Source organism: Podarcis melisellensis (genome assembly GCF_964234715.1).
Source record: "Podarcis melisellensis genome assembly, chromosome: 3".
NCBI lineage: Eukaryota > Metazoa > Chordata > Lepidosauria > Squamata > Lacertidae > Podarcis > Podarcis melisellensis.
This window is the reverse complement of record NC_138530.1, coordinates 27860158-27886357: the sequence shown is the minus strand read 5'-3', so window position 1 is coordinate 27886357 and position 26200 is coordinate 27860158. Positions and strand designations below refer to the sequence as shown.

Here is a 26200-nt window from a genome sequence, read left to right as displayed (position 1 = left end):
ACCCTTTCGTCTAGCAGGTTTTCCGTCTTGCGAGGCGTTCGTCTTGCGGGGCACCACTGTATCTGCTACTTTGCTCAAGATTCTGCGTCTGGCAGAAATGTTTTGAAAATTTGCCAAGATATGTTGGCAAACCGATTTTAAGCATAGCAAAGGGTGTTTTTGAGTTCCTTCTTTGTGAGTACCGTTGTTCCACTGGTCATGTAAACGAAGATATTTGTGCAGTCTGATCTTTTGCATTTTTATTCAAAAGTAAGTACCTCTGTGATGAATGGGACTTGCTTCTTACCAAGTGTATTTAGGATTGCAGTCTGAAGTCTTATCAACCCTTACTTTGAAGTAAGTCACGTGGAATGCAGTAGACCTTACTTCTGAATAAACCTGTATAGGTCTAGATTGCTAGTGTTTTTAGAATATGACTTTGACCAAGGTCACTATCTACTTATTCTGAAGTAGGAAAATGGAGGTGAATGATCTCAATATAACTGGTATAACTGGTGTATGGATTTGGATCCCAGATCACATACTCATTTAATATTTTACCTTACCCCACGTGTGCTAAGAAGTGCAAATTACTGACCATTGTCAATTGTGCTTTGCTGCACAGCCTCACACAAAACAGCCACTCCAGCTGTTGCATGGATTGGCTGCTTGGGTGAACTATGAATCTATCGTTTCCATCCATCATCTTCCCTTGTACATTCTGAATCCAGCTGGCTAACATTCCCATTTAGTAACTTTTAATAAATCACATCTTATTTGCTGTTCTAATTGTATCTTAAATTGTAAAAGAGGGAATGCTTTTAAATTAAAAGTATTATCCTGCTCATTACTGCAGTGGCACTGTTTTGCTGCTAACCCATTAGATCACTGAATTAAAGCTAAATTAAATGGTATAAGGAAACCTGGTAACACCATCAGATTTATTACTCCAATAAAGAACTGAGATATTTGTCCAAATGCTACTTTATCACAGCTGGGGTGTGAATATTTGTACAAGCAGCACTTAGGAACTTCATAGATGGGCTGCTTTGAAAAAATTCTGCTTATTCTTAGAAAGCTAAGATATGCATACCTTAGAATCAGAACTCAGAAATGATTTAATATACCCTCCAAAAACATATTTTAAAAGTTGCTTTCCTCAGACTAATAACTTGGAAAATAACAGCCATATTTTCTTTTTAATCTGCAATGTAATGTAATAAACTATATCTTATAAATCTGACTGAGAAACAGCACATTCACTAAGATATTGATAAAATCATTTCATTTATATTTGACTACATCAGTTAACAGAAAAGCAAGAGTTCGGCAAGGGAACAAATGCTGTAACGTATTTGGTCTTAGGTCATCTAACAAGTCTGTGAAGTTCCATAAAGTTTATCTTTGATTTCAGAAACGCAAGGCAGCAGCTTGTACCAGATTAAAATGAAAAGATGCAGCTCACCTCTTTGCTCAAATACAGTTCATTGTAATATTAGTACTCTCCTTTTTTTTGTAATCAGCACTACGCCGATAACTCATTGTAATATCACACATTTGTAAGACCAAATAACTTCACTGTTTTTGAAAACAGTAGGATAAAACTATTCTGTTTCTGTTTTATACCCCACTTCCCTCAAACCCAGGACAGTTGAGAGGATTGTTAGGGAAATGTTCAACAAAGGATTTGGTTCTGACTAGACCGCCCCCCTCTCCACCAAATTTTTCATAGATTGGTAAAATATATATATATTTAAAGATTGCAAGGCACTCCAAATGATTTCCAAACTGGGTGAATGGGCAAATACAATTCAGTGCAAGCAAGTGAAAAGTGATGTACATTGGGGCAAAAAATAATAATCCTAATTTCACATACATACTCATGGTGTATAAAATGGTAGTAATTGACTAGGAATGACCCTTTTTGGGTAACCTGATGAAGATGTCAACCCTTTTAGCTGGGATAGCTCCGTTGGTAGAGCATGAGACTTTAAATCTGAGGGTCATGAATTCAAGCCCCACATTGGGCAAAAAGATTCCTGTGTGTCAGGGGGTTGAACTAGGTGACCGTAGTGATCCCTTTCAATGATTCTATGATGCTATCTCATTGTTTGACAGTGATTTATTGCATAATTAGTGCTGTTAATTGGATTTATTTTTGCTCAGCTAGAAAGAAAAATGTTTGAAGCTGCATTTTATTGTTTTGCTGCTGTACCTTTAGTTATTGCATTTTGTATTTTAATGTTATATATATATATATATATATATATATATATATATATATATATATATATATAAAAAATCTTGTGGGCCAATTCATTTTGATTAAATTTAGCAGATAATTCAATACATACCCATCAACGTAGGAGTTGGGGTGAGGCAAACATCTGAAGGAGGTATTCACTGGGTGAATAACAGTTCCAAAATTCCTGCAAACAGAACCAATGGGCATAGACCTAGTTTAAGTGGATAACAGCCTTGACTGTGACTACTTTGCAATATGTGCCATCAGATACACCCACCCCCAGGGGGAAATATATATATAACTTGGGACAGGGAGGCAGTGCAACCAGGCATTTCCTCCACTTCAGAGGCCCAAAGTAAAGTGCACTGCTAGCATATTCTGCCACCAGGGATCACGAGGGTTGAACTGCAATACATACCTATGATGGAAATGATGGTGGTAATATATTTTGCAGAGAATAAGAGGCTTCATGTCTCCTTGTTCTACTTCTGCCGTACTCTCCGGCCCCACATAGAGCTGGCTCTATGTAGCACTTTCACCTTTATCACCAAGCCCTCCTCCCAAATGCTCTGCTTTGCGAACTTAAAAGGGGGGCAGGGGGCTTTTCCAGTAGAAATCAAAACACACCGAAAAGCAAAAATCGGTAAGGCAGAAGAAAGGCCATCTTTTGAAAAGTGAGGAAAAATTTTGCTCATAAAAATTAAGCTCTTGCCTGGTGAAACACTGCATGCCTGTCATCTGCGTTTAAATCAAGCTAGGGATAGAGAAACTCAGCCAACTCCTAAAGAGTTCTGCCCTGAATGCATGGAGAAAATGTGGTATTGGGAATGGGAATAGAATATGGAAATGTTACAATTGGTATGTTACAATTCAGTATGTTGGTACATATACAGTGGTACCTCGGGTTAAGTACTTAATTCATTCCAGAGGTCTGTTCTTAACTTGAAACTGTTCTTAACCTGAAGCACCACTTTAGCTAATGGGGCCTCCTGCTGCCGCCGTGCCGCCGGAGCACAATTTCTGTTCTTATCCTGAAGCAAAGTTCTTAACCTGAAGCACTATTTCTGGGTTAGCGGAGTCTGTTAGCGGAGTCTGTAACCTGAAGCGTATGTAACCTGAAGCGTATGTAACCCGAAGTACCACTGTATTAGGTAGTAAGGAGGAAGAGGAGGTAGTGGTGGTCAGGAAAAAGATGCCAGTGTGTAAGAAAAATTCTTTAGGGAATAATGGGGATAACTACTGACAAATCTATTTCAGTTTGTGTCAAATACTAGAACAAGGGGGCATGAACTTTAGCAGTGCACGGGGTCAAGTACTAAAGAATATAAGTATATATGTGGCATATATTGACTAATCTACTTGGTGGGAAAAGGGAACTGACCCACTGCACTTCCACATTTTCCTTCACAAATCCAGCAGTGTGATATCTATCTGCACATCTTGCTCTGGGGTGTGCTTCTTGGGTTAAGTCTGATGCTTCTGACCCACTCATGGAATGCCTTTTGATCCAGTGGGGATATCCCTAACATGAAAGGAAGCTCTCATCTTACTTTAGCGGATGCCTTCTCTGAATCAAAAGCCATATTGAATTTTGCCCATTATTTTAATCTGAAATAGACCAGCACTGAGTGCAATGTTTGTGTGTGTTTGTGTGTGTTTGTGTGTATTTATATTCCTTCTTATACAAAGTTTTCTTTGACCTTTATTTTAAGTGAATTGTTGACAGAAATGACTTCATTTCTCATCCCACAGTGAGATAAAAGGAATAAAACGGAGAATGATAAGTTCTTAGAATCACTCTGGGCTTACTTTCATGATAATCATTAGCCCTGCTCTGAACTCTATTGACAAAATGCTGGAGAATTCTTGAAGGCAAAGCTAGATTAAAAAAAAAAAAAGTGGGGAGGGAACCTGCTTAATGAGAAAATCTAATGAAGATGACCTAATTCTTTTGCCTGTGTGCTACACTTTAAAAGAGACAGACAGACAGACAGACAGACAGACAGACAGACAGACAGACAGAAATAAAGGGTAGTTTGGAAATTATGCATGTTGATTCATTCAAATCAACAGGTCAGCACCTTGATTGGAAAATTAATTTCTCAATAGCTGCTGAAAATGTCCTTTTCCTTTCCCAAACAGCAGCAGATATTGTTTGCATGCATCTTGATAACCAGCATGGAAATTTATATTAATATATACAGGGGGAGACAGAGACAGAGAGAAAATACTTAACAGTCAAAGAATGAGGAAAGCATGCCATTACTCATAAGTGGCACAGCCATGAGTGAGTTACTCAGTCATCTAGTAGCAACGTGCAAATGTCCCTGCATGTGAAAAATAAGAATTTAAGGACACTCTTGAACACAGTAGAAAGTAAGAGGCTGTTCTACTATAGCAAACAACTTTTGTTTTTATTGTAAAGAAAGTATTATACAATCATCTGTGCACATTAATGTACAAGACCAATACAACTTTTTAAAAATACCACGTTTTGTTATTGTCTAGACATTGGGGGGGGGGGGGAAATGTGCTGCAAATAGTGGGATACAGAAAACACCCTAAAAGCATGAAAGGTGTGTTGAAGTTCAAAAAGTTGAACCAAATTATCTTTAATCTCTAGTCCTTGATTTTTAACATGAGTAAGTTTACTAAGTGCATACAAGTTATCCAATGTGTGATCTGGAGATGCACAGCCCTAGCAGAAAAGTTTGGGTTTGCTTTAGGTCACTCACTCTTGTTCAGCTGTTACTATAGGATCTCATTCAATATGGAGCATCTGTCAGAACTATGCTATTGTAGTGCAAAGCTGTGAATATCAGACAAGGCTGGATTTTATGTAGTCGCTGCCTTTGTTTCAAATAGGCTTTTGATAGTATTGTTCAGTTCAGCAACAGTATTTTCATATGAAATGCTATTTTTAAATTCGATTCTGTTGTAAGCCTGTCAACACCTTGACAGCGAAGCTTTATAAAGAGCTGCGTTGTTTTAAAATTATATCTTTTAAACTTGGAATCCATAATGCGGAATAGTCTGTAGACCATATTGGTATTTATATGAATTATTAAAGTAGCCAAGTTGCATCCAGGTTTAATCAGTGGCTTTGGAACATGAGGAACTGGAAATTTTTGAAAGAATTTATTCCTTTTGGAATTACTCATGAATTTGCTTTGGAATTAATTAGTGCGCATAGTGGCAGCAGTGAGAAGAACTGGTTGCGGATTGTCTCCTGTGATGTGGTCATACTTCTGTTTTACCACTTGCCAAAACTAACCTGAGCCTTTAATGTTCATAGTCATAAAACACCTGCAATGGAAAAGAAACTTTACATAAGGCTCATTAAACAACTTAGAAGAGTACCAAAAGACGTGGGGTAGTTTTGAAAATGGAATTTCCTGGCTTATCTTTAAGATTTTAAAGATAATTTCAAATTCAGTGTCATCTACATATTATCTCTCCCTCTCTCTGTTTAGTAGCACCTTAAAGACCAACTAAGTTAGTTCTTGGTATGAGCTTTCGTGTGCATGCACACTTCTTCAGATACCAAGTGTGCATGCACACGAAAGCTCATATCAAGAACTAACTTAGTTGGTCTTTAAGGTGCTACTGGAAGGAATTTTTTTTTGCTTTGACTATGGCAGACCAACACGGCTACCTATCTGTAACTCTCTCTGTTTAATTTTCTTCTTTCTAGTGTGTGTGTGTATAAAAACATCTTATTCTAGAATCAATGGAGACTCAGTACTTGTTTTCTTCTATGTAGTCCATACACAATCTATGTCTTTTCATATTTTGTGCAGGGCAGGGCACCCAGTTTTCTCTTTCCCACCTCCTGTAGCCCTCTCTGCCATATCCCATACAGTACAGAAGATTCCTTCAACCCACAGGGTTGACATTGGGCAGGGGCCATGCTATTTTTCTAGAAAAAGAAGTGCCAGAACTCACCATGAACACCTCCCTTCTTCTCCTATAATGGCAACGGTGCCCACCTGATAGGTGCCGGAACTGAGTTCCAGTGAGTTAAGGCTGAAAATATGTCCTGAGCAAGGGTCTACACTGGGTAGGAGGGAATCTGTGAAAGTTGGGTGCCCTGCCTTGTGCAAACAACAGTGTTTTCTGCTAAATTAAGATCACCATTGGATGCAACCCAAGCTTCATAGAAAGGGAGAGAAAAATATTTGTCACTGCTCTATTCCTAGGCTGCCTGCTTTCTTGAAACTCTGTGCCAATGTTATGGAAGGATAGCCTTTATCAAATAATGATCATAATATATTTAAAATAATTTTCTATCAGTACCTCCTGTAAATGAGAAGGCAGTTCTCCTGCACAGCTCCCCAACTGTTAACAATTATTGGGGGGGATTCAGGATGCCAATGTGCATTCCCCAAATAAAGCACTGTAAATCTAGGCAATCCTAAGAGGTTAATAAAGTTCATTGGTGCTTAAATTAGATCTGGGTAATTCACTGCATCTCTTGTTGAAATTGAATTAAATCTAAAGAGCAAACTCTCTAGGTTCAGCTAAATGTATGAGATGCAGAAAGGCATTAGGCATAGTACCGTATTTTTCTGTGTATAAGACACCCCCTATTTTGGGGGATTAAAGTTAAAGAAAGTGAGGGGAGATAGCCCAAAGTTACATGTGCACCATCACCCCAGCAGGGCTGTTGCTGGGGGTTGGCAAAGTGGGCAGCTGCTCCCGCTATGCCACTGCGGGTGGGAAGCTCCCTAGAGTGCGGGCTACCAACCAACTGACTGGTGGCACGCAGCTTCCCCTCCACACCACTGCAGGAAACACTCCCGAGAGCGTGCGCCTCCTGCAGTAGTATGGGGCCGAGTTGCACGCCCGCCAACCAGCTGGCTGGTGGTGCGCAGCTTACCCCCCACGCCACTATCCGTGTATAGGACGACCTGTTTTTTGACATGATTTTTGAGTCAAAAAACCTCATCTAATACATGGAAAAATATGGTACTGTTACTGCTTATTAAACCCTACCTTTTGGTATTTCATGTCTTATCTTAGTAATGGACTGGATGAGAGCCAATAAGCTGAAGCTTAATGCAGACAAGACTGAGGCACTGGTGGTGGGTGGTTTCATTGACCAGATTGATGGGAAATGGCTTGTTCTTGATAGGGTGCTCTCTGCAGGAGCAGGTACATAGCTTGAGGGTACTTCTGGATCCATCACTGTTGCTTGAGGGTCAAGTGGCCTTGGTGGTGTGGAGTTCCTTTCATTAGCTTTGGGTGATGGCCAAGCTATGCCCCTGTCTGTACACGGCTAGTCTAACGTCTGTAGTCTATGCTCTGGTAAACTCTCGGATGATTTTTGACTTATAATAATCTGTGGCCTCCTTTAGCGGGTGGGATGTTTTAATCCTACCTTTTAAAAAATATTTAATGTGTTTTAGGTTTTTCTATGCTTTGTTTTATGATAGTTTTAATTTATGCTATGTAGTTATTATTGTAAGTTACTTTAGGCCCCCGACAAGAGAGGAGTGCACCTTTGGGGGGTGAAGTCAAACCACTGCATTAGCACCACCAAAATGACTTCACTGGGGTCAAAGCCCGGGCAGTGTGTTTGGAGGTCCTGGGCTTCCCAAACGACAAGACCCCACTCTTGGCCTCACTGATGTGGTCCAAAGGAAAGCAGACCAATACATTTGGCACTAGTCAGTTTAATAAATAAATGAATATTCCAATAAAGGGTGATGAGCGAGAGAGGACAATGAAGGAAGACAAGGCAAGGTTCAAAGAGTAAGGGTTCGTCCACACTTCCACTTGTCCTGGTGCTTTCTGCTGTGAAAACCCACTCTTTACCGCTGAATCAGAGCAAAGTCAGCTGGGTTTTCTGCAGATGGACATGTGTCCTATTCAGCAGTAATGAGTGTGTTTGACCAGGGAAAGTTGTAGGGCAAATGGAAAACTGCTCAGACCCATGCCTAGGAAGCATGGAAGAAGTGGGAAACCTGTCAGACCTGGTGTTCTTGGAACAGTAAATACATTTCATTTCAGTGAAACATCTAGCTGCCACAATCTCTGTTGCCAACTAGAAGAATTTTGATGTGTCCTCCATCTGTCTGCTGTTGCAAAGTGTCACACACAGAATTCAAGTGGAGCACATAGTCCAGGAATTGGGAACCTGTGTGGCCCTCCACATGTTGTTGGTCTCCAACTCTCATCAGCTTGGTCAGTGGTCAGGGATGATGGGAGCTGTAGTCTAGCAACATGGTTATTCAACTCTGATGTTGTGCTTACTTAAATAGGGCCTTGCGTCGTCTTTTGAAACCCTGAAAAAATATTTTTGTATGCACCTTCATAAAAATAAGAGCCGCCTGAGAAATAGATATTGACACTTGACACCTCAAGTATTATACACAGTGAAGCCCATACAACTTATACTTCCAGTCACTTGTTTTTGTCTGTTTTTATATAATATTATGTTCTTGGAATAATACTATAACATTAGAGTTGAACCTTTCGCATCAGCACAAACTTGTGCATAATTCTGTGTTGTTTGAAAGTGAAAGCTCATGAAAGTAAAATCAGTAAAAAAGAAGTCAAGTTTAAACTATATATATATATATATTTATATTCATATTTATGAATTTGAGAAGTCTCCACCATGATCTTATTTGGAGCTGTGGTAGCAGTTGACAACAAATGTGCCCTTGAGAATTGCTCGTGCTGTAGCAAAATGAAGACATGGAATCCCCTTGCATTTCTACCCTCTTGTATTTGTTTGTTACTGCTATTATTTCAGGTGCCACAGTAGATTTCAGCTGACCTGCAGCTACTGTTTAACCAATTGCCTTTGCCTTTGTAGCAGCTTCTGTGCCAGGAGGCCACCATTGTGCTCTACTAACAAAGAGCATTAGATACATAATCCTTCCAGACAATTGTATTCATGGGCTGCTGGAAATTCAACATAATTAAATTTGTCCCTGTGAAATATTCTGTTTTATTATAGTGGCACTGTTTGGAACATGCTTATTTGTCTATTTCGATTTTGCTCTATTCTGCTATAGACCAATACACACTGAAACTAATTAAATAGTTACAGGACATTTAATATAAAATATATTCAGGTAGGACACATTGTACGTGAGAATCCTAAAGTCTAATACTAGCATGCTTTGTTAAAATTAGCCCAGTTCTGAGAGATCTCCGCAACAAACCCTATCATAAATGAAGGACTTCTCCACACTTGAGTTTACTGTGTGTTTGCAGCTGCTTGCATTCCCATTTGATTTGCATAGTCCACATGATGTTACCCTCAAACAACATGAGTCTTGATGCTTTCCTCCTGTAAATTCAAGGGATAATCTGATAAATTGGGAGAAACTGGGCTCCAAGCACCTCCACTCAGGATTGCAGACTGTTTGTTTTGGTGTTGTGGCTCATTCATAACTTTTTGCTGTTCCCCTTTCCACATCTAGGACTTCTTCAATGCTTTTCCTTCTTTTCTAGCCATGCTCCAGCCAGATCATTTCTGATCCCTCAGATCTACACAAAACCAGAAAAACTACACTCTGGTTTCTGATTCCTGCTCAGATCAGAATGACAGGGGCTCTTACTTGAGAGTAAGAAAGAGAACCTTATTGAGACACAGTAGAGGTACAGGCTCAGCAACAGGCACTGAGTCATAGCAGCTTTTGACTCTTGGACTAGGTGGCAGGACATCACAAGGATTGTTGATTCAATTTGAGTGCAGTTCAACTTTTGATTCTCAAGTTGGACATGCAAGCAAGTCAAAGGTGGATGTGGATGCAGAGCTTCTTATTGCAGGCTAACCATTATGCAAAGAGTTCTTACATTTCTTCAACCTACTGAGGTTTCTGTGCAGTTGAAAACTGTGGTGTACCTTTGGTATATGGAAAGAAACCCTCATATTTCCCAGAGGCAGGATTTATATATGGAGCAGCAGTGTGTGCCCTCCATTTATCCATGGAGGTCATGCATTTTGTTTTCATAAAAGTGCCTGTGGGGTGTTAATCAAACAGGTAGAATCAATTTGAATTTTCAGTGCAGTGAGACGATTAAGCCAGCACTGTTCTGTGCAACCACCATTGTTACAAAGGCTCAGTGTTTGCCTTCTTCAGATGATTTGTTATCTCATTGTTTTAACAAACTTTTTATAAGCAACAATTGTGCACTACATGTGATTAGATTGTGGTTAACATATCAGAGATTTCAGGCAAGAGAACCATTCGCTTCACGTGCTTTTTACACTTCTAATAAACATTTATGTCTTTGACATTCCTGCCAGGGTCAAAGTTTTTGAATGAAGCCCAACTGATTGAATACACAGTGACATTCGAACCTTTTCGTTCAGCATAGTGGTTATTCAGAGTTCTATGCCTGAAACATAGTAAGATTCAAGGGAGGGGGGAAATATCCAGTAAGTAGTGAAAATGACAGGCCGTTTATAACAAGCAAGTAATCGGGGATTGTCATGAGACAGAAGAATGGTTTCTGTAACATAGAGTACAAGTAGGCTTGCTCCATGCCTAGAAAGCATGGGTCTGAGCTTGTCCTGTGCTTTCTAGGTACGGATCCAGGTGGTTTTGCATCTGTTCTAATTCAGCAGCAAATAGTGTGCTTTCCAGGGGAAAGTTGTGGGGCAAACAGCAATCCATGCAAAAACCCAATTGCCATTTGTTCCGATTCAGCGGTAACTGCGGGTTTTCTCTGGGGAAAGTGGTGGGGCAAATGGAGGTGTGGACAAGCCCTAATACAACAAATGAACTGCCTAAGAAGGAAGAAATTAGTTAGCAGCATGGATGGATGAGTTACTAGAAGAAAGGGTACATTTCAGCTAGACAAAGTTCAGTGAGTAAGAGGAATTTCAAGAAACACAAGCTGAGAAAGAAGTACACATGCATCCACAAATCCACTCGCCAGCTTAACAAAGGTGCGAGTCCCTGTCCCTGTGTAGGAAGGATGCCTAGTAGCGCACATACCTTCACCACAAAGCTTCCCAGTTGTTATGTATACTGAAGAAGGGGGAAAAGTAGTAGGAGTGGGTATAAGCAGAAGAACCTCCTGCTCATCTTCTGTGATCCACAGGGCAAATGAGAGAAGAGCACATCTCCCTTTGAAGCCCTGCATACATGCCAAAGGACCAGAAGGGAAGGGACTGGTGAAAATCACAAATGAAGCCTGGCTAACAAGCCATTCTAACAGTTATACTTATATAGTTACCATATTTTTACGTCTATAAGACGCCCCCATGTATAAGACATCCCCTATTTTTGGGGACAGATTTAAGAAAATGGGGGGAGACACAATCTGTGTATAAGAAATGCCCTAATTTTTGACATTATTTTTAAGGAAAAAACCTAGTCTTATACACGGGAAAATATGGAATTTGATTTATGGATATCTTTTTATGAGCATCTCAAACTGATGGCACAATACACAAAAAAACATATTTTAAAAAATTGCATATGCAAGTAGAAACGATTTCAGATCCAATACAGATACTAACTAGAAGAGGTGCAAAATAATTCTGGAATATTTAACTTACACTTGAAAGGCTGCTGAGCGTCATTTTACAAGTTACAAAATACCTGCACAAGAGGATTTTCCTGTGAATACATACACAAAGCAGCTACTGTATAGTGATTCATAGCTTTCCACTGCATCTTACATTTAAAAATACAAGAATGTGGTTGTCTTAAAAGAGAAAATGCAAACAGGCAACTCTGAACTTACATGGGGTTACATTATGGGGATAGCACATATAGGCAAAATTGCATATAATCAAAACACATTGGGTGCAATGGCAGGTGGAATTGCCAAGATGTTTGCAGCTATTTATTTATTTATTTATTTGTTTTGCCAAACACGTAAAGCTGAATGTGCATATGTTAAATGTGCATAAATTGCAAGTTACCTGTATTTAAAAATTTGGTTAATTGTGTTCATGAGACTATGAGTGAACCAGAGTCCACAACAACTAGGAAATGTGGGACTACTTTGCATGATAGGTGAACATTGAAGGCTCTTCATAGTTATTTACCTTAAAATGTTTTATCAGAACATTTTCTATTTTTTATTTTTAAAAATGTTTCCCAAATAAGAATTTAATGATTCCAGTTGCATTGATTGCACTATCCAAGAAATTGTAGCATGCTTTCATATTCTTCTGCTATTCCTGTCTAGGTGGCAGTGAACCTTGTAAGGATATAGTTGAAATGATCTGAAAATACCACCAAGGATTGAATTTGAAAAGCATAATAGAAGAGGCCTAAATGTGTATGCAATTCAATAAGCTTTTCTCACCCAAAGAAACTGAAATCTGCAGACACTTCCCCTGTCTCTTTTGTCCTGTCAGGTTCCTTCCCAGACCTTTGGCTGACAAGGATAAATCAGATTTTTTCATGTCCTTACCTACTACATCTTGCTATTTAAACTCCAACCCACCCATCTCTTTCCCCCTTTCTACTTACAAAACATTTGTCAAGTCACTTCCTCTTCCGTCTGCTCTCCTGCAAAGTAATCTGACCTTCTTGAAGAGAAAACCTCTTCTTCTCCATAGGCATGAATGGAAATTTGTCCAAATCTGCTCTTCAACTCAACTACACCCCAGCAATTCTTGCTCTGATCTGAGGTCCTTGGACTTCATGAAAATGGGGGTTGTATAGACTGCCAGCTTGAGCATGTAGTCATCTTGTTTCCGTTTATGAAATGCCCCTTAGTGTGTGGCTTTTATAGAAACATATCCTGCTATTCACACACCCGCAGGAAAATGTGTCCCTTACAAATTTCAGACATTTCCCTCTAATAAGCTTGCTCTGTTTTGTTTTTTGTTCACTGTCTGTTGGGATGAGACCATCATTTCCACCCGGTTTTCCATATACACAGCTGCAAAGTGTCTCTCATTTTATTTTATTTATAAGATTTCTACCACACTTCAAGTAATGCAAAGTAATGCTGAGCAGCCAAGTCCATTTACCCAACAAAGAAAGATGTATGACCTGTTCAGAAGTTTCTGCTAGATTCTAAACCACAGGGGTACAAAACAACAGGCATGGAAGAGAGCAATGCATATAATCCTGTCTGCCCTCTCCCTGGCCCACGGAGTTATATGTCAGAAGTGGACTGAGCTTTCAAGGGTATAAAGCAGAGGTTCTCAGCCTTTCTAACCTGAGAGTTCACTTAAAATTAAAATTACCAACCAGTAACAAAATGGTGGTGCAGGGGCAGACCCAGTAAAAAAATGTAATCAGGCACAATCAGCTGGCAATTGTGTCATTTTCTATTGATATCTAATCCTTTGGAAATTGCTGAATTCTGAATTCTTTTTCACTAATTGTGGCAGGGAGCAACGTATTTCAGTTTGATTCAAGCTAAGTTCAGACATTGGCTGTGGATTCTGCCTCTGAATTTTAGAAAGAATTTGCTCACCTGAAAGTCTCTAAGTGGAGAATTCTTTTTATTTTAAATTTCCCCTTCCTGCTACCACATGCCTCTCAAAAGTACTTCTCTAGTGTCATTTCTTTCCCTCTTCTACTTTCACACCTCTTCCTTACTCCTTTTACATATAAGAACATAAGAAGTGCCCGCTGGGTCAGGCTAATGGACCACCTAGTCCAGCATCCTGTTCTCACAGTGGCCAGCCAGATGCTCGCACTGTTCTGTTATTGATATCTCACAGCCTGCAGCTACACACACCTATCACCTTAAGGAATTTGTAATGTGTTGTACATGCGTATGTTGCATATATGAACTAATGTGTGGAGTTCAGGAGAGGGATAGAGTGACCTATACACATCACTAATTTCATTCACAAATGATGTATTTCTAAGATCAAGGAAAGACTCTTGTGTTAAATATGTTCTGCCAGGCTAAACATTATAGCAATTAACAACACAATAGCAGTGAGCAGATCATGTTGTCTCTTGTAATTATTTCTGTAAAGAAGGAATGGTTTTATTTGAGGCCTACAATATCATTATGAATTAACACATGGGCACACAAAGCTGGACTCACAGGACCTGTTAGTGAAAAACGCTTAGCTTTCTGAGCTGCTTATGGAACTATTGTGAGTGGAGGTTGCAGATCCCTAACAGCATGAAACCCATCTAAAAATTTACACAATAATTTTTGAGCTGGCCTTCATTCTGTATACTCTGTGTTGGGTGAATGATTTCCTAATATGAACAGGTAAGGCTTCTAGGCATAAGTGCTCAGTTAGTGGTTCACCTTGGTGAGCGAGCCCAATGAAATATTGGTACTGCTCTTGCTCAGGGAAGTTTGACTTTGCCAATATTGAAAGAATATGCATTAAAAAAAAAGCCAGAAGCGATAAATAAATATGCCTTTGGGTTTAGACCATGATTTAATGAGGGGAGAATCTATGGGGGTGGGGGTAATCTGGAAACAATATTAACTGGGTTTGGTTTAGTATTTGGACAAAGAAAGCAGTGCTCTGAGTTGAGCACAGAGAGATAAGCGCCCTGACTTGCAATAGATTAAGAGACATGCATTGGTTAGAACAAACCATGTTTGAGACTCTCCCTGAGTGCCGCCACGTTTAGATTTAAGATTAACTGCGGTAGAATGCTGGAGCGGCTGTTTGTTTTATGAAACAATCACTAATGACATTAAACAGACGGAGGCCTTTCCAACACGATTGTTCATTTGCGATAAACTGAGAGAAGCCCACAAGAGATTGGAAAAGAAAACTCATAAGTGCTCATTTTGAGGTTCTTGCAATGTCCTGTTGGAGGTGACAATTAGTGAAAGAGAGTAGGAACCTTACTCTAAGCACATTTAGGATTTTTTTTTTCATATGGCAAATAGTTGGTAAATGTTTGCACAGCTCTATCTTTGAACCAAGCAACTGAAAGGTAATAATATAATGACAGATTTCCTGTGAACATTTTATCCTCCCTCTCTTGCTCCTGTGTAAAGGAAACCTGCATTAAACATTAGCAGCACAGTTAAAAGAGTGTTATCTATTAGTTCAATTAGACATCAGACATTTACTTTTTGATGCATTGGGAGGCTGATTTGATTTGGGGCCAATCGTTTAAAAATAAGAGAGCAGAGCTGCGTATGGAGCTGTGTACAGATATCTGTAGCTCTGAAGTCTTAATTGCAAATTCAGATAAAGATTAGAAGGGGCTGTATCTCTGTAGAACAAAGGTATTTGCTAATACCTGAGATATAAAAGTGGTTAAATTCAATATTTACTAATTTAGGATTTTGATTGAGCTTTAGGATTCTCGTGTGTGTGTGTGTGTGTGTGTGTGTGTGTGTGTGTGTGTAGAAAATTCCACACCATTAAGCTGTGATGCAGAAAGCTTCACTTTCACAGTTTATTTCAGATAATATATTTTGGATTTGTTAAAACTGAAATGTAATGTCTGCTCTCCCAGCTGCCCCCCACCGTTGCCTTGCGGCCACATTAAGTTTTTGTTTTTATACATAAATATATTAATGAAAGTGTTTTAAGTGCTTATTACAGAAATGGTTTGTTCTGAAACACAGGCTTTTTCACAGCAGTTTTACACTTCATTGTGTACTATAAAAGACATACTAAGTAGAGGTTGTCAGGTTTCCATCTGAAGTAGACAACTGCTGGGGAATGGACCCATTTATGATGCCACTCAAGCAGGACTAATCTAGAGCAGATATTGTATACATAACTGGTAACATGAACACACAGTCCCCTAAATATTTTATTCTGTTAAAAATACTGTTTAAAGGAAGGATCTCTTTATATACTAATATTTAAAATTTTAAGACGCAAATAAAAGGAAGATGTGTGTCTTGAAAATTAGACTGATTCTTCCACTGAGTGCTGCCAATAATGGCAGGGATTGGGAATCTGTGGCCCTCCAGATGTTGTTGGACTACAACTGCCATCATCCCTCACCATTGGCCATGTTTGCTGGGACTAATGGGAACTGGAGTTCAACAATATTTGTAGGGCTACAGGTTCCCCACCCCTGAAATATGAGGCTGTTAGATTGTGTATTCTCTTTATTCCTTGTGTAACAAAATTTAATTCCTCCCACAACGCCCCATTAATATTTGGGCTATTCCTTTTTCTTTAACCAGCATGGAAGCTGTCTTGCTTGCTCTTTTTTTCATATGCCAGCTTTAAACAGCAAGCAGGAATGGATAGAAGAAAATAAGAATTGCTTTCTTTGTGTCTGTAAAATTTTGACAGAAAATGGAATAATTCCATGCAGATCTGCTCAGACTCTCAAACAGACTATAGAAGCTGCAATGTGTTTCACAACTGCACCCTAGCAATGTGCAAATGGGCCTATCAAGGTGTTACAAAGACCTTTATCTTGTAATGTGATGGTGAAAACATTGGCATCTCACCATATCAAAAGACTTATGGTATGCAACATGGCTTATCAGAAGAGTCTTAACAGCATCCAGGACAACACAGCATAGCACACCAGAAGTCTTCTGCATGATTAGAGAACTTCCATCACTACTTCACTGTCATGACTCAAACTATGAGCAATGACTCGGTAGTCAGAGTAACAGGGCCCATCTCTTCCTTCCATAGAAAATGATTAGACTTTGGTGTTTCAAATTTCAATGCCCTGTGCAAGGCCAAAATTCAGTGCCCCCCTCCCTACCTTCTGTACTGAAGCCAAGTATAACAACCAGAGATCATCTGAATCAGATACATCTGAGCCAGGACACTCAGGGACACAAGTTACATTAGATTCTCTGAGAACCAGCATCCTTAATTGCACTGAGCTCCAAAGGGACCTCTCTGAACTTAGTGAATGTGCAGCAAAATGGCAAATGCATTGCAGTGTATAGAAATGTAAAGTAATGCATGTAGGGACAAAAAGTATTAATCTCACATATACACTCATGGGATCTAAATTAGCAGTGACTGACGAGGAAAGAGATCTTGGGGCCACAGTGGATAACTTGATGAAGATCCAGAATGGCAACTATGAAAAAGGTGAATTCCATGCTAGGTATCATTAGGAAAGGAACAAAACTACCGATAACATAATGCTATACAAATACACATTGCAACCACAATGGAGCACTGTGTACAGTTCTGGTCACCTCACCTCAAAAAGGATATTTTAAAGGGGGGGATTCAGAAAAGAGCAACCAGAATGAACAAGGAGATGGAGCAATTCCCCATGAAAAGCTTTAGTTTAGAGAAAAGGTCGATGAGGCCACTTGATAGAAGTCTATAAAATTATGCCTGGCATGGAGAAAGTGCAGAGTAAAAAAATTATCCCTCTCATAACACTGGAACTCAAGGACACCCAGTGAAGCTGAATGTTGGAAGATTCAGGACAGACAAAAGAAAGTACTTTAACTGCTTCTGTTGTTAAACGATGGAATTTGCATCTATAAGAGGCAATGGTGGTCACCATTTGGGTGGCTTAAAAAGAGGATTGGACAAATTCATGGAGGATAAGGCTTAGGGCTGCCACCTTTGGTCAGGCCAAATAAAGGACAGGTCGGGCAAAATATGGGATAGGTTGGGGGGAATTGGGGGGGGGGCTAATAATTACTTCCCCTTGTGCAGAAATGACTTCAAAGCAATCCATTACAATGACACACATGGTTTACAGTGCTTTATTCAATTAAAAAAACCCAAAGCTCTATGATTTACAGCTGTAAGAAAAATATTGCATATTACATGCATAGCTGGTCTTTGTAATGCAAGAATTTGAGCTAACTCACCACCACCAGTAAATCTCCAGAAATTTAACTGGATTAAAAATGGGTAACTGGTAAAGTAAAAATGTGAGCCTATTATTACACAGTTATTATCCCTTAACATAAATCATATAACTCTTGATGAATCATAAGTTTTTGTTTAAGATTACAAATCTAATGAATTGGGAGTAGAATTTAGAATCGGATATTGATGATTCCAATGATCTAGGAGCCTTGACAGCCTAATATCTGTATGGTATCTGCCTCTGCATTACTCTTTGTACAGTAGTTCATAATCTGTGGGTTGAAAAGAAAATAATGTTGTGTCAAACAGTGATTGAGATGGAGGAAGACAGCTGATCAGTATGGTCTAGTGGTGGATGACGCCTTGGGAGAAGAGCAGGAATAGGGTCAAGTGGTACAGATGAGTCATCCTTTGTGTCCTTCAAAATATTTGAGATTATGTTTTTATGTATCCTGCAGTTTTGTAATGAAATTACTTTTTTAGAGTACTTATGACTGCAGGGGAAAGAGTAACACTGAAAACCAGTATAATTTTTGACCTGTATGGGGCCTCCAAGCAACAGTGGCAAGACAGCCAAATGACATACAGAATAATAATAGTAGTTGCAGTCATATGTAGCTGAGCTGCTGAAGGCCAGGATTTATGGTGCATGGACAAGTGGAAGATATTTCATTTTTTATGTGATTTGCTTTATTGTGGCCATACTTTTATGCTTTCTACAACTTTGGTAGCCACTATCAGCCAGTTGGATGTGAACTGGTTGTTTCTTCTCTGACAATCTTTGATGTGATTCAGTAAAATGATAAATATGGTACATAAACAGCCAAAATCATGTTTCTTATCCCTTCCGCAGTGTACTCTTGGTGACTTGTAAATACAGCTTTCCAATAGCATGTGTTGTTTGAGAACTTTACAGACACTAAGAAATATTTAGAAGCCAACATATTGCATGCTCCCATAAACATAGCAAAGCACAGATGTCTTGTTTTGAAACCGTTTAATGAGGTTGCTCACACTGATTTCAGTAAGCTTTGGATCTGGACCATAAAAAGGGCATGTACAAATTTTGTATACTGATGAAGCTGGGCCTGCAAAATTGATTTAAACAATGATTCCACAGAAAGCAGCAGGGCCAAAAATAAAAAAAATTAATGGATCATGTTGATGTCAGGAATTGTGCCCAAGGTGTCTCAGTTGCTATTCAGAAGCAGAGGTCTTTAGCAACTGTGAAAACTTAATGTTGCTTCACATCTATAATATGAACCTGCAGGTGCTTTTTAAGCCAAAGTGAATACTACTAGTAGATGATCAGGAAATACTAACGTTTTGTTGCATTTGGGGGACAATAGATAACCTTGATTTATTTATTTTTTGCAGCTTAGTATGTTACAGAGAAATTCACCTCTCTCACGTTAATGTTAAACTGCATATAAACCAAAGGGGGAAATGTTTACTTGTTGGTGTTTGATATATGTTACAATACCTATTTACTATAGATCTCTAACTAATTTGAAAGGCAAAGTATCCTTCAGTTACAAGTTGTAGTTGCAATCCTATGCACATTTACCTGGGACTTAGCTCCACTGTAAAATTACTTTTGAGAAGACATGTATTGGATTGTGCTGTTGGCCTTTGCATTTTTATGTCAACAACTGTGTACGTAGCAGATATCACTTTGATATCAGGCGACTGGCTTTATTTACCTGTGCTTGGCTCCTTTGTTAGCCTGTAGCACCTATCTTTAAAATATAACTGGGCAAATATAATTAAACAAACAAACAAACAAATCAAATTTTATATCTTGTGTTAAGTGGAGCTAACCTTTTTTAAAAAATGGGTGTATAACAGCTGCAGATATCTGACCAGGAATAATGTGACAAAAGATAATACTTTTTATGAAGAAAGCTTAATAAAAACACTTTCCAAAACTTGGAATGCTGCACACCATATAATCACTTTATTTCTATAAAGCAAAATGCAACTTTTAGAGGCGAGTGAAAACTGTTAGAAATGAAATCATGTACGTTGTTATACATCTTTAGAATATATGATGGGATTGTGTGCTATATGTTGCCTTGCTACTTTCTTCCCTCTGATGTGATGCTTTTGCCAGATTAGAAGCATTAGTGCCCTCTATTGTTCATTAGAGGACTGCCAATATTTTTAAAGTGCTGTGTGCTTTCTATCTGTTTATCCAAATGAAAAATGCTTACTGAATTTTCCTACTTAATAAGTATTGGTAAGAACCGAATTGCTTTAATCTGTGTCATTTTAAGGAAATGCAATAAGTATCTCCACTTTCTAAGAGCACTGGTGGTGTTCATCTTTAATTTGTGGAATATTCATTTGTGGAGCTGTGGAGGGTGTTCTATTTTAACAGAAAAATATCTATAGAGTACACTTTCAGAAAAGAGAATTTTGGAGTCCAAATATATACATTTTAGCACTTCTATTTGGTGCACATTATTGTGCTAGGATACCTGAAATATGTAAAATGTATAACTTTTCAGAAGAACAACAGAAAAATAGTGTATTGTGGCTAGATATTGCTCTTTAACTATGTTAAAGGAGAAAGCAAGAATGACAACTTCATTCAAGCAGATCATTTGAAGTTACATTAAACAGCTGCTTTTAAACAACTGACAACAAAGGAGATCATTTTGATCTCAACAGCACTGAAACTCAAGCAGCATGCTCCCTTAGAGATGTTATGAGGAACACATTTGCGCATTTGTATACCAACAGACAGTGTATTCCCCACTGTGCTTGTTGCCAAACAGTGGTTTTTCTGCTCACTTTGTATTCAGTCAGGGATCCAGGAAACCCAAATCCAGCTAGGCAAATGCAGAACAGCTTAGTTGAAGCAGCTTTAACAGGTGCTGTCAGTGCAGACTTGTTGAACCAGAGAGACAACGCAAACAAATGTGTAGCATTGGTCAATAGGGTAGGATTTGCCCCAGTGCACATGATGGCACTCAGTTGTGAAACTGTGTTCTCTCTCTCTCTCTCTCTCTCTCTCTCTCTCTCTCTCCCCTCTCTCTCTCCCTCCCCCCCTCTTTCTCTCTCTCACACACAGAGGCAAAATGGGATGCTTGTTAAAGGAAAAATGCAATAGCCTTGTCACATTAATTAAACTTTTATATGGGAAACTAATTAGTTATTCTCTATAAAATAATGTGAGCATACCGACATAGTTGCAAAGAAATAATTAGACTGAATGAAATAGTATTTTAGGATGACTGTAGTTGACTGAGGATGAATTGTAATAGTCCCCCCCCCCCATTGTTTGATGTCTTTTCCAAACAGCAAAGTGTATAATCCCTGTGGAACGAAAGGTTCCAAGGCACAGGAGCATTTCTGATAATACCTTTCTTTAGACCAACAACCACATATTTGAATTATCCCCAAATTTGGCAGTGATAAGAAAGAAACAACCATCTGAATCTACCTGGAATCATGAAAAATTAAAATACAAGGAGAGAAGCAATAGAATAGAAGTGTATCCCTTCGTTGTATTTATTTATTTTTAAATAAAAGTATTTATATATCAGTCTCATAAACTATCAAGCTGGTATACAGTAATATACATACAATAAAGCATAAAGCACCTTTAAGAACAAGATGAAGAGCCAGTGTGGTGTAGTGGTTAAGAGTGGTAGACTTGTAATCTGGTGAACTGGGTTCGCGTCTCCGCTCCTCCGCATGCTGCTGCTGGGTGACCTTAGGCTAGTCACACTTCTCTGAAGTCTCTCAGCCCCACTCACCTCACAGAGTATTTGTTGTGGGGGAGGAAGGGAAAGGAGAATGTTAGCCGCTTTGAGACTCCTTCGGGTAGTGATAAAGCGGGATATCAAATCCAAACTCCTCCTCCTCTTCTTCTTCATTATTAAAAGGACTGGCTCAATCAAGAAAGTTTTAAACACCTGCAAAGCCTGTTGGCATATAATGTCCTTTAAGAAACACCTGAAAGTCAAAAGCAAGGATGCCTGCTCAATCTCTGCTTGAAGAGTGTTCCACAGAATGGGACTGAAGTTAGCTGGGTCTCTGTTATTACTAACATCACTCCTAAAGGTGATCTGGAGTGAGCAAGCTGTAAGGGCTTATTATGTGGTTTCTTGGACCCAAGTTATTTGGGACTTGTGTAGCAACACAAGAACCTTGATCTTGAACCAGTAGCATAAAGGCAGCTAGTGCAGATGTTTTAGAAGAGGTGTCACACACTGTCAGCCATCTGCTCCCATCAGCGGTGGCATTCTGCCGTACCTGTAGCTTTTGGACTTGGCTCAACGGTAGCCTCACATCACCTAATCTACATGTTTCATAGTTTTCATAATTGGTTTTAGGCTTCTCTTGGTTTGTTATTTTGCCACATGGCATGCCTTGTTTTTCTAGATGTGATGGTTCTGTGCCCTACACACAGTTCATGGGTATAGAAAACAGAGTCCATTCAAAGCATATATATGTACACTGCTTTATCAGTGCATTGTTTATGGCATGTCTTGCACAGCGATGCAGGCAATAACTAAGGTGTTGTTTTTTTTAGAATCCCAATGACTACAATTTAAGAAATATATTTCCTATTTATGCAGACTGGACAGTCTACTATATCCCGAAGATTCGAAGTAGTATCAAATTGTGGTCACATTGACATTATATGTTTAAAGCACTCTTTAACAGTCATGGCTTACCCCCAAAGAATGCTGGGAACTGAAGTTTGTTAAGGGGTTGCTAGGAGAGTGGTCACAGAGCCAAAACCAATAGCACTATTAAACTACAATTCCCAGGATTCTTTGGGGGACTTGTGACTGTTAAAGTGGCATAAGAGTGCTTTAAACATATAGTGTGGATACAATGAAGTAACATTCAATTTGACAACTGATATCTCCCTCTACTCCACCAGATTACTTCTACCACTTTCCGGGGGAGACACGTCAACAGACTGGTATGCTTTCTTAATGGTTCATGAGTTTGGCATTTGGTGGCCTTCATAATTTGGACTTTCAGAGAGTTGACTGTATAACCAAATTCCATTAAACTTTAGAAGGTATTTAGAAGCAGAAGCAGTGGGATATAGAACATACATTCTAACTATCCTAAATAAATTAATGTACAGTGGTACCTTGGGTTACATACGCTTCAGGTTACAGACGCTTCAGGTTACGGACTCTACTAACCCAGAAATAGTACCTCACGTTAAGAATTTTGCTTCAGGATGAGAACAGAAATTGTGCTCCAGCGGCGTGGCGACAGTGGGAGGGCCCATTAGCTAAAGTGGTACCTCAGGTTAAGAATAGTTTCAGGTTAAGAATGGACCTCCAGAACGAATTAAGTTCTTAACCCGAGGTACCACTGTATATGACAAAGGCTTAAAATCAGTCTCCCTGAGACCCATCCATTTTATCCATTACATGTGTAAGATGTGAAACTAAACAGAGCTCTTTCATGAGGTGCTGGTTCTCTTAATTTTATGCACAATTCTCTTGAGACAAAATATTTTCTTTTAAGCAAAATTAGTCTCGTTGAAGTGAATGGAATTGAACGGGCTTAAGTCCAAGATTTTCATCTTAACAGGATTGTGGATTGGGCTGTGTGAAGGTCAAAAGCTGCTGCACTCTCACCGGCAAGCATTTGTCTAATAAAAATTGTCACCCACTTTGCTTCTCACGCTCTGGGACAAACATGGCAGTAAGCCCGCATATAACAATGTAAGTAAAGACAGAATCTGAGTCAATGATTCTTCCTTAATTGTCAATCCTCAGTATTGAAGTCCTAGTAGCCATTTCCACCTTTACATTAACTAATAAATCCCAAGTGCATTTTAAAAAGGTATATTTTGCCTCAGTGCTGAGAGCTCAATAACTTCAAGTGTTCTGAATTGATATATATTAATATTCATTAAAAAGGCTTGAAAACATACCTCCCCAACACACACATTTCTGTATCTGATCAGTGGATGTCTAAAAAAAATAGAGGTAGTAAATCACGAGACGAAATAGGCAGGGAGAAGATGTGTGTACTGTTTTACAGTTTGCAAAATAGTTCAGCATGCAAAACTGTACAGTACTGAAAAAATTAAAGCCTTCAGTGTGTTACAGTGATTAAAATGTTAGATATGTGGTGGAAATATTCTGGTAATACTTTTGATTGAAATACCGTATTTACTCGAATCTAATGTTCACCTTTTCTGGCCAAATTACGTTGCAAAAATCAATGAGCACGTTAGAATTGATGGCACATTTACATTTGCCAGCAAATACTTTTTTGTTTTGTTTCAAGGTTCTAAAAATTGAGGTGCGCATTAGATTCGGTGGCACATTAGACTCGAGTAAATATGGTAAATAGGATGAATGAATGAGTTCAATAGATTTAAAATTTGGTGAGGTGTATGAGGTGAAGAATGAGTGAATTGATGCAGTTGCTGATATTGCTTTTATTTGTGGATACAAGTCTCACAGTCAAGAAGGCAGGCGAGGCAGTTCAATCGAGGTCTTCTGGGAACCTTTCCCCAGACAACCAATATGCAGTAGAATCAGGTGGTAGAAGGCTGTAGTAGTGATTGAATAGGCTGCACCACAATAGCTTGTGAAGGGGAAGGGTTGCCAGCATTCTGCTATGTCAGCATTGTGTAAGCCTACAAGCATTGCTACCTGCAAACATTCTTCCTAGCCTGCTGAGAGCTGGCAGGAGAGGGACAAAGAGTTTGGTCCTCTTCCAGCAGCCCACCCGTTTCTGTGTTTGGTTTGGAGGCAGGGGCTTTCCTCCTTTGGCAGCCCACTACATAAAGCACATAGCACTAAATCCCTCCTCTACCAGCCCACTCACTCGCCTGCATTCAACTTTGTATACTCGCCTGCATGCAATTCATTGTCATGTGTGGGCTACCAGGCAACTGCTGAAATCAAGGTTATCTTACCTCCTTTTGCTGCATGCTTAGATTAGTCAAAGTATCAAAATTCCCTGTGTCTAGACTCTATTAACAGTAATTTAAATTCTGGATCAGGCCTGATTCCGTAAACAGATCAGTACTGCTCTGTGCCAATCTCCCATTCTTATATCCTTGGCCACTGACCAATGGATACAGAATGCCTGCCTAGAACTATCCAAATGATTACTAGCCCAAGTGGATCTCTAATGAGTCCTTTGTGATTTTTTTTAATGAGTCATATAATCCTAATCTTTGGATGGCATTATTGCAACTTGATCCATAGCTCTGCCCCTTATACTGCCAGGGTAAAAGGTGTTGGGGGGGGCAGGAAAAATGTCCCTTTGGTATGCCAACTCCTATCCTGGCAAAGTGAAGAGGCCCAGATCAGACCCATTGCTTTTACGTGATGCCAGCAGGGCCAGTTCAGGATCCAGTGGATCCTGTGCCAGCCCCCATTTCAGGAGTCTCCACTGCCTACCACTAGTGGGGAAGTGATAGCTTCCTCCAACCTGCCATTTTTGTGGGTACACCAGGACCTCTTCTTGCTGGCAGAGTCAGACAGAGGAGGGCAGAGACACACCTTCTCTTCATCCAATTGCCCTCCAGCATGGTGAATTGAGGTGTTGGATTTTCTGTATTTTTAATTGACTTTGCAAACAAAATACCAAATCCCCCCCCCCCAAATAAGAGATAAATGGGAAAGTAGGGATGGGAACTTATTCAGTTGCATCTTAAAGTAATCCCCTTTTCTCAGTTACCCACTGTTAATATTTCCCCCCTCGTGCCAGCAATTCTGCATATTTATGGAAAGCTGAAGAAGAGGAAACCTTTGCTAGCCTGTCTTGACACCTGTATAGCATATACTGTCAACTATGATAAATGGAACAGAAATATAAACATTTGAACAGAAGCTGAAAGCTACAGAGAGAAACACAAAAGGATGAATAGTTGATATCAGAGAAAAAGCAAAACAAATGGGTCTTGGAGTAAACAAACTAGAATGACATATTGAAAACTGTGAAGTACTGAGGCTGCGGTGGCAAAGAGCCAGCAAAAGGAACAGATGGAATATGGTGCATAATTCATAACCAAATACTAATAAAATAAAATGGTGCATCGCACATATTGTTGAAGATTATGATGGATGTCAACCAGTAATCTAACAATGCTATTTATAGGTTTCTCTCTTACTCATACCTAAATTCAAATTTCTCATTTTTTATTATTCTTTAATTTCCCTTTATACATACAAATATATACCGTATTTTTTGCACCATAACACTCACTTTTTTCCTCCTAGAAAGTAAGGGGAAATGTCTGTGCGTGTTATGGAGGAAATGCCTACGGGTGGCATACCTAC

General features: G+C 39.2%; 1 protein-coding gene across 16 annotated transcripts in view; it reads left to right on the top strand.

The window, feature by feature from the left end:
- ESRRG (estrogen related receptor gamma) overlaps positions 1 to 26200 on the top strand; it is a 473643-nt gene that overhangs the window by 239121 nt on the left and 208322 nt on the right. The window lies entirely within an intron of this gene.